This window comes from Rhinolophus sinicus, linkage group LG05, assembly GCF_036562045.2.
Source record: "Rhinolophus sinicus isolate RSC01 linkage group LG05, ASM3656204v1, whole genome shotgun sequence".
NCBI lineage: Eukaryota > Metazoa > Chordata > Mammalia > Chiroptera > Rhinolophidae > Rhinolophus > Rhinolophus sinicus.
This window is the reverse complement of record NC_133755.1, coordinates 120,651,694-120,662,508: the sequence shown is the minus strand read 5'-3', so window position 1 is coordinate 120,662,508 and position 10,815 is coordinate 120,651,694. Positions and strand designations below refer to the sequence as shown.

Below are 10,815 nucleotides of genomic sequence, written 5' to 3'. Positions count from 1 at the left end.
CTGTAATGACCGTCTAATTTTTAAAGCAAAAGTGTCTAAGGTTGGGTGGATATTTCTTACTAAACCATAAACTCTTCCAGGAAGGGCAAGGACTTTTTGTATTCATATTGATTTTCCCTGAAGAACATGTACCAGGGGCTCAGTGAACATTTCCTCCCCAAACTGACTAAAATAACTTTATCTGGAAGTTTGTTACAGAATATGTGAATTTATTTTCAGTTGGCTGAATTCATCAAGGACACTTTTCAGTTCTGACTTTTATACGGTCTTTCTTAAATCACTTCAAATACTTGGTAGCAATTCGCTCGACTGTTTTAGGTATGGGAGCAATGACTGATGGCTTTATCCTTCAGTATGTTTTTCTGTTCCTTGAAGAGATAAGCATCTTGAGTGAGTTGTGTACTGGCTTCCAGTCATCATCCATGTTCACTAACGGTAGTGTTGTCAATAACCAGGCTCCGGATTCATTTCATGTTGTACTGCATTTGTTAGAGTTATCAGTTTGTGAGTTAAAATATTGAACTTTTTTTAAAAAAGACTAAAATATGTGTCAAGTGTGCAGTACTGCACTTACTCTAACATAGTGGTTCTCAAACTTCTATATGTACATGAATCACCCTAAACCCGTGCTTTCCAATACAGTAGCCACTAGCCATGTAATGGAGCACTTGAAAGTGAGCAGTCAAACTGAAAAGTGCTGTGAGTATATAATACACATCAGACTTCAAGGACTGAGTACGAAAAAAAAGGAATGTAAAATATCTCAATAACATTGATCATATGTTGAAATGAAAATATTTTGGTTATATTGGATCAAATACAATGTATTATAATTAATTATAAATGATTTTTAAACTTTTTTTAAAATGTGACTACTAGCATATTTAAAATTACATAAGCAACACGTATTTATGATTCATGTCACATATGTTCCTATTGGACAGCATTGCCCTAGATGCTTGTTTAAAATGTTTTCTGGGTCCCACTTTTGGAGATTTTGCTTTAGTAGTTCCAGGTTAGGGCTCAGGAATCGATACTTTTTTTAGTTCTCCAAATAATTCAATTGCTAAGTCACGATAGGGAGTCATTGTTTTATACTGATTTGACAAGATGATTTTGATGATTTTCAGCAAAGCAGACAGTGATTCAAAGATAACAAAGACACTAATCGTTTTCAATTTCAATTATGTAATAATTACCATCCCGTAATAATCATGCATGTTTTTCAATTAGCAAAAACACACTTCCAAATATAGTCATAACACAACCATTTTGTGAAAGGTGAGAGCCATTGAGCAATACATATCACAAATTTAAGTACATATAACCTTTGACTCACTTCTAGAAATTGATCTTGCAGATCTTCTCACAAGCTCACTATGACATATCTATAATTCACTTTGGCACTTTTTGAAATAGTGAAAAATTGGAAAATGAAATAAATTATGATACATCCAATTGAATGCTATGCAAGCTATAAACAAGAATAAGGTCATATATATGCACTGATATAGAAAGATGTCTATGACATTTATGAGGGGACAAAGCAAGTTGCACAAAAGTATGTAGATCCTATTTGTATATCCAAAAATATGAACATATATTTGTACAGAGTTCCCAGCTTACGATGGCTTGACTTAACAATGTTTTGACTTTACAATGGTGCGAAGCAATATGCATCCAATAGAAACTATACTTTAAATTTTGAATTTTGATCTTTTGCTGGGCTAGCATATGAGGTATGAGTCTCTCCTGATGCTAGCCAGCAGCAGCAAGCCACAGCTCCCAGTCAGGCCCCTGATCAGGAGGGTAAACAATCTTTACACTGTATTCATTGTGTGGGATGATCTTGCCCGACTGTAGGATAATGTAAGTGTACAGAGCACATTTAACATAGGCTAGGCTAACCTATGATGTTTGGTAGGTTAGATGTATTAAATGCATTTCCTATGTAAGATATTTTTAACTTACAATGGGTTTATTGGGAAGTAAGCCCACTGTCGTGCAGGAGACCCTGCTCGCTGCGCCATTTGTCATGCGGAGCGGCCTATGGGGTCTCTGCTCCCGCTCCCCACACAAGAACACGGGATATGGTGAGGCCAAAAAGGAACACCCACGGAGCCATAGGTAGGGGAGTCATACCACTATGGTCGCACTGGAGGCTGGGCCCACCGGACGTGCGACCTGCCGTCTGCCTTTCCGCCAACTGAGCAACCGACTCTCCTCCACTCTCCTCGACTCTTTTCCTCCGCTCTCTTCGTCTCTGCTCGGCTCTTCGGCAATCCTCGGCTCTCCTTCGTAGCCGCAGCAGTTATACCAGCGGCCAATCGGCTAACCGGCCACAGCCTACAGCCAATCAGCCACAGCCGACGGCCATCCACCACCCGAGCCAGCACCCTTCCACGTGAGGCCGAGAACCTGTAAACTACTTTCTGGGGCTCTGTCCCCACACCCAACATCATGAGCCAAAGAGCATCTGTATATGCATAGAGAGTTTCAAAAACTGTTAATAGTGGTTACTGTTAATAGGGAGAGGATTCCCAGTGATATGGAAAGGAATTTTTACTTTGCTTTTTATATCCATTTGTATTGCTTTATTTGCTATGAGCAATATACAAATTTACATTGGGTACATTACAAAACAATATCTAAAATCGTACATAATGCCTAGCCAAGTAAATTCCTCGTCACTTTGGTTCCTGTTACAGAAATTTGCTTTTCACTATATTTTATTCTGGAATTTGGTCTTCATTTGAATTTTCTAAAAAGCGACCTTATATTATTCATTCATTCATTCATTCATTCATTCAACCTACTTTTTGCTGGGCACTGTTCTAATTAGAAAAATAGAGTTGCACAAAACCATGTGTTCCTTACACAAAGGCAATAAACAAACACGTAAATAATAATTAGTAATAAGGGCTATGAAGACTTGCATTTGCAAGTGCTGAAATGTTCAAATGTCATGTATGCTTGTGTGTGCATATACATATATTTACTCACACATGCTAATACACCAGTTGCTACTGAATTTTTTGTGTCGTTTGGATATTCTGCAGTAGTTCTCAACTGAATCTTCTTCATTCATTATAACGAACTTAGTACAAGGGAATTAAAAATACCAAAGCTTTTCAGTTGTGTGAATTTAGGTAAACTACTTAGCTGCTTCAAGGCCTGTTTTCTCCTCTGCCAAATGGAGTATTTACCCCCCAGGGTTTGCTGTCTCAGGGAGAATTCTATGTGCTGAACACAGAATGTAATAGAAGCGCCTGGCACAAGGAAGCGTAGGGGTGGGGACCCCGTGCCGCGTGGAGAACCGTCTCTCCCGAGGCGCTGTATTTTCGCTGAGCACCCGCGGAGAAACGCGGCGTTTTCACATACTTTCTTCACCCGAGCATTGCTGCTCGCCAATTTCTCTTTCCGCGTGTGCGGCGGCCGCTGGGCGTCAACTCCCTCCAGACGCCAGCCAACCAGCCAGCCCGACTTCTCGAATGGGCCATAAGCTCAGGCCGCCCTGCGCTGCAAAACTCAAGTCCACGCTCGGTCCCGGGCCGCCCAATCCCTCCAGGACCGACTTGGCTCGCGGCAGGCAGTAGCCTTGCCTCCAACTGCTCCTGTTCGTTTGAATTCTGGCGCCATTCCCGCGCCACGTAGAGCCAGACTCCGAAGGGACTGGAAGCAGCGCGCCAATGGGCGCGCGCTACAGACTGGGAGGGCGCGCGGCGACAGGCGGCGCGCGCACCACGCCCCGGACCGAGCCCCCGAAAGAAAAGAGTCGCCGTGCGCGCTCTCGCCCTCTTCCGTGGAAACGGCCACGCCCCCGTCTTCTCTCGCGTCCAATAGATGGGAGAAGGAGGGGCGGTCCCGGGCTGACTCAAGAGAGGCTACATAAGGAACTGCTGGGCGCGCGGTGCGTTCTTTTGCGTCGGAACTTGGGGATCGATTATGTGTGGTCGGTAAGTAGGCGTCGCGGGCGAGAATGCGAGTGAACATGGGGGTCCCTGGCTTAATTTGGGACTGCCGTACTGTGAAGAGGTGGAGAGATTTTAGCTTAGGAGAGTGTTGTGTATTGAGAACTCGCGTGTGGAAAACACGCAGGCGGGCCGCCACGTGTCCTGAGTCTTGGTGGCGGCAGGCTTCGAGCTTACGCGTGAGGAGGCTGCTGCTGCTGCGGCTCATGGCCACCGGCGCTGCGCTCGGCCTGGTTACTGAATCCCGGCAGCCGTGGCTGAGCCCCAGTGGTGGCAGGAAAACCACATTCCCAACACTTGGGACGAGGAGTTTTACGTTAAGAGCAAGAGGCCCTTATTAAGGCGAGAGTCTTTCTCCTGTCGCCATATCAAACGGTTATTTCAAAATGAGCCGCCCTGATTTTGTCGGAGACTGAACTGTATTGTGCCCAGGTGGCGCTGTGTGCAAATCGGATTTGTGAAGGAGAGGGTTTTTTAGTACCGAAAACCTGGAACTGTGACATTCTCTATGAGAATGCTTAGTTTTAAATATATATTGATTTCCCCCAGGAACAATGGCTGTCGGTGTAACGGAGCTGTTACGTGAAGATGCTAAGGTAAGTGCTGTTGAGCTTAGTTTTTAAACTGAAGAAATAAACCTGTTGATTTACAGGAATAAAAGATGGTGCATCATTTGAAATTTGCTTTTTTTATTAGATGCAAAGGAAAATTCCAAAACATGGGAAAATATTTGCTGGGCTCTACTTGATTAAAACCTGACGATCTTACTAAGTATGTGTTGAACGAGTGTTTGGTTCAGTGGATGTTTAGTCCATATGTAGATTAAATGAACATTTTTTTTGCCCTTGAACAGCATCCTTGGGGATGATGAATACTAATGAAGCTATGGATGTCACTGATTAGCAGCTTCGCTTTGAAGTAAGTTGTGTTTCACAAGATCTATTGTAGTATTTCTAATACAGGAACTTGCCTTTTAATGTTGCTTTGGTTTATGGTCTGATCAATGATGAAACATATCCCGAAGCTGATTACCTGAAGAAAAGCATATACGGATTCGGCTTCTGAGATAAGACCGATATTCAAAATGAAATAAATTTTTGTTGCCTGAATTTTATAACGACTTGATTAAGGCATATATCTTGTAGAGGAAAAGCTGCCACACAATATAGTATTTTTGTGTTTTGTTTTTAATCTGCCAACAGTGAGGGGTCGCTGTCTCCCCATTGAAAGAGGCCAGTGTCTGTGACGTTCCCAAGCCGTAACCATTTCTGTGAGTGGAGGTATTTTGCTTACAGTCAATATTGTGTCCTTGGTCTTATCTATGATGATCCTATCCCGAACCTGAATTTCTGTTGAAAAAACTTAATACGGATCTGGCTTCTGAGATAGACTGTTATAAGGACAATAGTATTTATGAAAATAAATTTTAAATAAGTTCTAATGTTTACAATTTTGTGAATCAAATGTTTTTCCTTTTCTAGGGCTAGTGCTACAAGATTTACTTGTCTGTTGTATGGAAAACTGGTGGTCAGGAAAAGCTCTTCATTTTATGGACATGGAAAGAAAACATACAGATCAAGATGGATTATATTTATTCTTAATTTTTCAAATAGATTCTGAACCAACATCAAATCTAGATTAATGTGTCCATAGGATTCAAGCCTATGGTTTCTTTTTAATCGTGTCACTGCCCTAGAGAGTCACGACCTATTAACCAGTAGATTACTTTTTAGATCTATTTCTAGGATTACATAGCAAATGAAGTATTTGTAATAGAAATTTCCATTAACTGGCCTTGTAATTAAATTACTCTGAATGAATGTCTTATCTTTAGTCACTTGTTTGAATTTAAAATGCATAATTATAAAGCTGAGTGAAAGTTTATGCCAGCCATTTAATGGAGATGAAAGCAAAGTGGAGACAGGTCCTATTGGGGAGGGAAGATACCAGGCATCAAAATGATTGCTCTGATTATCAACTAAATCATAGAATATTTAGTTCTAATGTAATTATGATTTCGAAGTATATTTAAGGTAAAAAACGGAGAATGATACTAAAAATGTAGAGAGCAGTATAGCATTAAGGGTCACAAAGAAGGTCACTGAAAATCTGATTTAGAACTAGTCAAACACTGCACAGAATGGATTTAGTATAAACAGTAATAACATCTGATCTAATGGAGATGATTAGGGCCCATTCCTGATCATTTTCCCTAAATAGCTGCATGAATAAATTGCTCCCAAGCCTATATTTAAATGTCAAAGTCAAATACCAATTTTTTTCCCTCTTGTGAGCCGTCATTTTCTTAGTTTTCCTTTCCTGCCTTGGTGAAAAGGATTTTAGTTTGGACCCATGCAGCTCAGAAGAGGTTCATGATATGATGAGCCTGTACCTGAGTGGCCAGACACACGATGTATTTGCCCCGAGTAGTAAGACAATGTACAAAATGAAAAATGGGTCCCTGGAAATGTTTCTCGCACTCATATTAAAATAACAAAGTATTGATGTCATAAAGATTAAAGGGCTTAGTATTTGGGGTATCTGCACATTATTTAGGTAAAGGAAGTCCACAGTGGCCATATGGTTAAGTACATTTCTAGGAAAGTGAACCTAGGCAGGTGCTTTGTGGGAAATTAGGGGGCCTTGAGGCTTGTTGCAGTGAAAAAGATGGATTAACATAATGCATTACACATGAGAAAAACTGGGACCTAAGACAGGTAAAATGCACCTTCAGGTAAGGATTCAGTGAGATAGTGTATATCTTAGCAATTGACAATATTGGCTATTACAGCCCCTACATTTCCTCTTGAAGCTATAAAATCAAACCACTTCAAGTAGCATTGTGTTGGTCATCTCAGTTGCATTTCTTTATTATGTGCGGATTGTTTGATATTGCAGTCTGCACCCTTGATCTTTGTACTTATTTATTTGGAACTTCATAACATGCCTTGTAAGATCTGTTTTATTCACTGACTTAAATGCCTAGGTACCTGTACCTGGTACTTGGTTGTATAGTAAATGTTAAGTGAACAATGTAAAAAAGACTCATTGAGGTCCTGCACAAAACTTCCAGGCAAAAGTGTCTACCCTTTGTCAGAGCTGGCAAACATAACTTCACAAGGCAAAGTTGTGAAATTGACAAAATGAACCCTCTGACCTTTTCCTGCAGTTCTATTTTTGTTCCTTTCCTGCCCAATCGTCCTTGTACTCTCATATTTCCTTACTTGATATAATCCAAATCAAATTGGTAATGTGCATTTATTTTATTTCTCTGTACTAGGTTCTGTCAAGCAGGTCAGATGTAAAATACTTCCCAAATCTTCTGTGTCAGTGGTAGAAGATGCCAAGAAAAGTCAAAAGCAAGCTATAGAGATACAAAAGTACTATGTGAGAGGAATAATTAAAACCTCTAAAGATTGAACAAGTGAACTTACGTCAAAACCAACTCCAATGTGGGGATGCTTTAGCATAAGAAACACCAAAGGTGGTATGCTCCAGAACATGAGGGTGACTGGATGTTAAGTCTGAAATGTTAGAAAAGTACACTTACTAATGTTTTTGAGCAAGGGAGTTAGAGCTGCAAAAGTTATTTGAATTTCCTAAGACATGATTTCAGTAGAAGATGCAGTCATTTAGCCCTATTGACTGCAGGGTCCACACCTGAATGAGAAATGAGTCAGGTACAAAAAGGTACAATTTTAGTGGAATTAAACTTGAAAGTTCAATGGATGTCAACTTTAAATTACTAGTTGATTTGTACCTTGAAATACACACCTGGATGGATTTTTCATTTCACACAGCAGAGGTCTTGCTGTTGAGACTTCCAGCTTTCTGACACGAACGCTGATTTATTGAGTAATAAAACAGGCAACTACTAAAACCAGGGACTTAAGTTGTTAGCTGGGTTAGGGATTTAACCTCTAGAATGTGTTTGTTACTTAATAGAGAACTCAATGGAGACTCAAAAACCTTAGAGACCCAAAAGAATGGGACACTGGTGGGGCTTGGCTAGGAGTGGATTTTGAGGTTGAAAGCAATCTAGATATGTCTGGCTTTAGTGACTAGCCAATTGGAATTCTTTTCTCTGCTTTACACAGTGCTTCCAGGTTATCTTAAAGTTCACTTGGCTCAAGCCTGCCATTTGGTACTTTCTAAAATTAGTTCTGTTGCCAGAAATCCAATATCATACTGCACTTCGCTTCCCAATCAAGTGCCCTATGAACTGATTAGTGCTTTATAATCTTTGTTTGCCCAGCCTGTGAAAACTTTTGGCTGTTTTCATGGCTTTTTCACTAGTTCTCCAGTTAAAATTTAGAGCCTTTATTTAGACCCCAGGCTACTAAGATACTCTTTATGTTTGTCAATCACTCTCTGGGAGTGGGACCCTCCTTCCCATCTTTCCTAAAAGTTTGGTTCCAGATTCAAATTGTACTTAAAGCATAGTAGTACTACAGTTGCCTCACTGAATATTGTCACTCTATGGCCTTCTCTATCTCACTGATTCTATATACTTGGGTAGGTACAGAGATCACATTAAAACAAGTATGCTATGTGGAATTTTATGGACCATCTTGGGATGGAGGAGCAGGTACCTTTCTAATAAAACCAGACTCCGTGGTCTCATTTTCCCAAGTCCTGTCCTTTTACTGTTCACTACTGAGGTCCCAGCATGCTATGTGACTGAATTATAACAGGAAATACGGATTTCATCTCAAAATTCCAAAATGAGTACAGGATAATTCAGCCTATTTGGGAGCTTTATCTTAAGCTTACTCAGTTCTACCATGTTTCCCTGAAGTAAGACCTAGCCGTACAATCAGCTGTGATGGCAGCTTTTGTAGCAAAAATAAGACCCAGTCTTATTTTACTGTAATATGAGACTGGGTCTTACATTCTTTTTTTAAAAGAATGGCCTTTTTTTTTTCATTGGGGCAGGGGAACAGGACTTTATTGGGGGACAGTGTACTTCCAGGACTTTTTTCCAAGTTGTCCTTTCAGTCTTAGTTGTGTAGGGCGCAGCTCAGCTCCAGGTCCAGTTGTTTCTAGTTGCAGGGGGCACAGCCCACCATCCTTTGCAGGAGTCGAACCAGGAACCTTGTGGTTGAGGACACTCCAACTAACTGACCCATCCAGGAGGCAGCTCAACTCAAGATGCCATGTTCAATCAATTGCAGGGGGCGCTGCCCACCATCCCTTGCAGGACTCAAGGAATTGAACTGGCAACCTTGTGGTTGAGAGCCCACTGGCCCATGTGGGAATCAAACCAGCAGCCTTCGGAGTTAGGAGCATGGAGCTCTTACTGCCTGAGTCACTGGGCCGGCCCCTGGTCTTATATTCTTGCTCCAAAAGATTCATTATAGCTGATTGTCCAGCTAGGTCTTATTTTCAGGGAAACCTGGTAGTCCTTTTTAAAAGAATATTAATGGAAAACACATTTTAGGAGTTTGAAGAAAGTAAGTAGAGTGCATCACTACTGAGGTCAGGAAACTTGACATGCCCTTGCCTCCTAATTTGAATAATTCATGTACAATAAATTGTACCCTTGGTGTACAGTTCGATGACTTGTACCCGTGAAACTTACCACAATTGAGATAATGACTATGTCCAACTCTCCCAAAAGTGTCCTTATAGAGGCTTGATTTTGAATATACTAAGTCTCAGATGGCAAAATCCTATGTAAGACTTTGAGTTAGATAACAGATCTGGAGAAACAAAATTGGGAGTCATGAGCATGTGGATGGTATAGGAGTATTTAAAGCCCTAAGATTAAATGATATCACCAAGGGAGTGAATATAAATAGAAGTCCAAGACAAGTCCTGGAGTAGGACACTCCAGGTTTACTTTAAATCCTGGAGATAGTTTTGTGCCAAGGAACAAAAATTGGGAAGCAGAAATCTATTGTCAAGTCTAACTACCATATCTGAAACAAACCAAATAGAAAATCAAGGAGTTCTGGAATGAAAAGCAAAGGTGAAAACTAAGCAAATAATTACTTGGGTGACTGGGCTAGAGATTTCCTTTGATTTAATGCAGGGCATGTTCATATCTGAGGACAACTTTATAATAAAATATCAGGCAAAATGGTTTTCAGGAGAAAGGTGAGGAATTTAGGAAGTGTGAAGGGTTTTCATCAGACACTGGACTTAGAAGCAAGTTACAGGTTGGCCTTGCAGTGCTAAACTCCCTGCTGATTCTAAAAACTACCGATTTTTGTAGTTAATCAGCATAACTCACTATTTTCCTATGGGGCTTTTCTGCCTGGAAGCAGAAAGCAAATCAGCATATTAACCCAAAATTGGGGATAAACTAACAAGGTGGAGCAGAGCAATGATGGGCCAAGAAAATTGAGGATGTAGGTAAAAAAATTATTGACCTTGAGATCCAGGCTGATGGGAGAAAAAAAAAAAAAATGCTGGAAAACTGACCCAGGTAATGACAAATACCAGATACACCATGGTAAGATGCTGGTGAAAACGAGGTAAAGTAAGGTCCTCTCTAGTTACACTACAAAATGACCCATATAGCATATTGTATTCTAATTATGGTTTCTTTATATCTTGCCCTGGAGTGTGAATTCTTTGCAAGCAGAAACACCTTTCACCTCTTAAACTCTGTGCCTAGGAAAATGTAATGGCTCCCATTAAAAAAAAAAGTAATTAAATGAAATTCAATATGTATATTTAGGATGGGCAATGATGGTGTGATTGAATTCTCCAAAAGATATTGAAGGCTTAACCCCAGTGTGACAGGATAAATGGCCACTGCTATAATTTGGGGAGTTTATACATGGCTAGAGAATTACAAATAACTGAGAAGAGCCCATGTAATGTAATCTCTGGTTTT

At 40.5% G+C, this 10,815-nt stretch overlaps 1 long non-coding RNA gene and 2 other non-coding genes across 3 annotated transcripts; all 3 read left to right on the top strand.

Annotated features, from left to right (window-relative positions):
* Positions 1-3,854: 3,854 nt before the first annotated feature.
* On the top strand, positions 3,855-5,791 carry LOC109453535 (uncharacterized). Its single transcript, XR_002138309.2, has 5 exons — positions 3,855-3,956; positions 4,521-4,567; positions 4,825-4,889; positions 5,174-5,241; positions 5,453-5,791. It is a non-coding gene; the product is annotated as an uncharacterized LOC109453535 (long non-coding RNA).
* LOC141571969 (small nucleolar RNA SNORD50) lies at positions 4,970-5,039 on the top strand. Its single transcript, XR_012497003.1, has one exon. It is a non-coding gene; the product is annotated as a small nucleolar RNA SNORD50 (small nucleolar RNA).
* Positions 5,288-5,358, top strand: LOC141571968 (small nucleolar RNA SNORD50). Its single transcript, XR_012497002.1, has one exon. It is a non-coding gene; the product is annotated as a small nucleolar RNA SNORD50 (small nucleolar RNA).
* Positions 5,792-10,815: the final 5,024 nt, after the last annotated feature.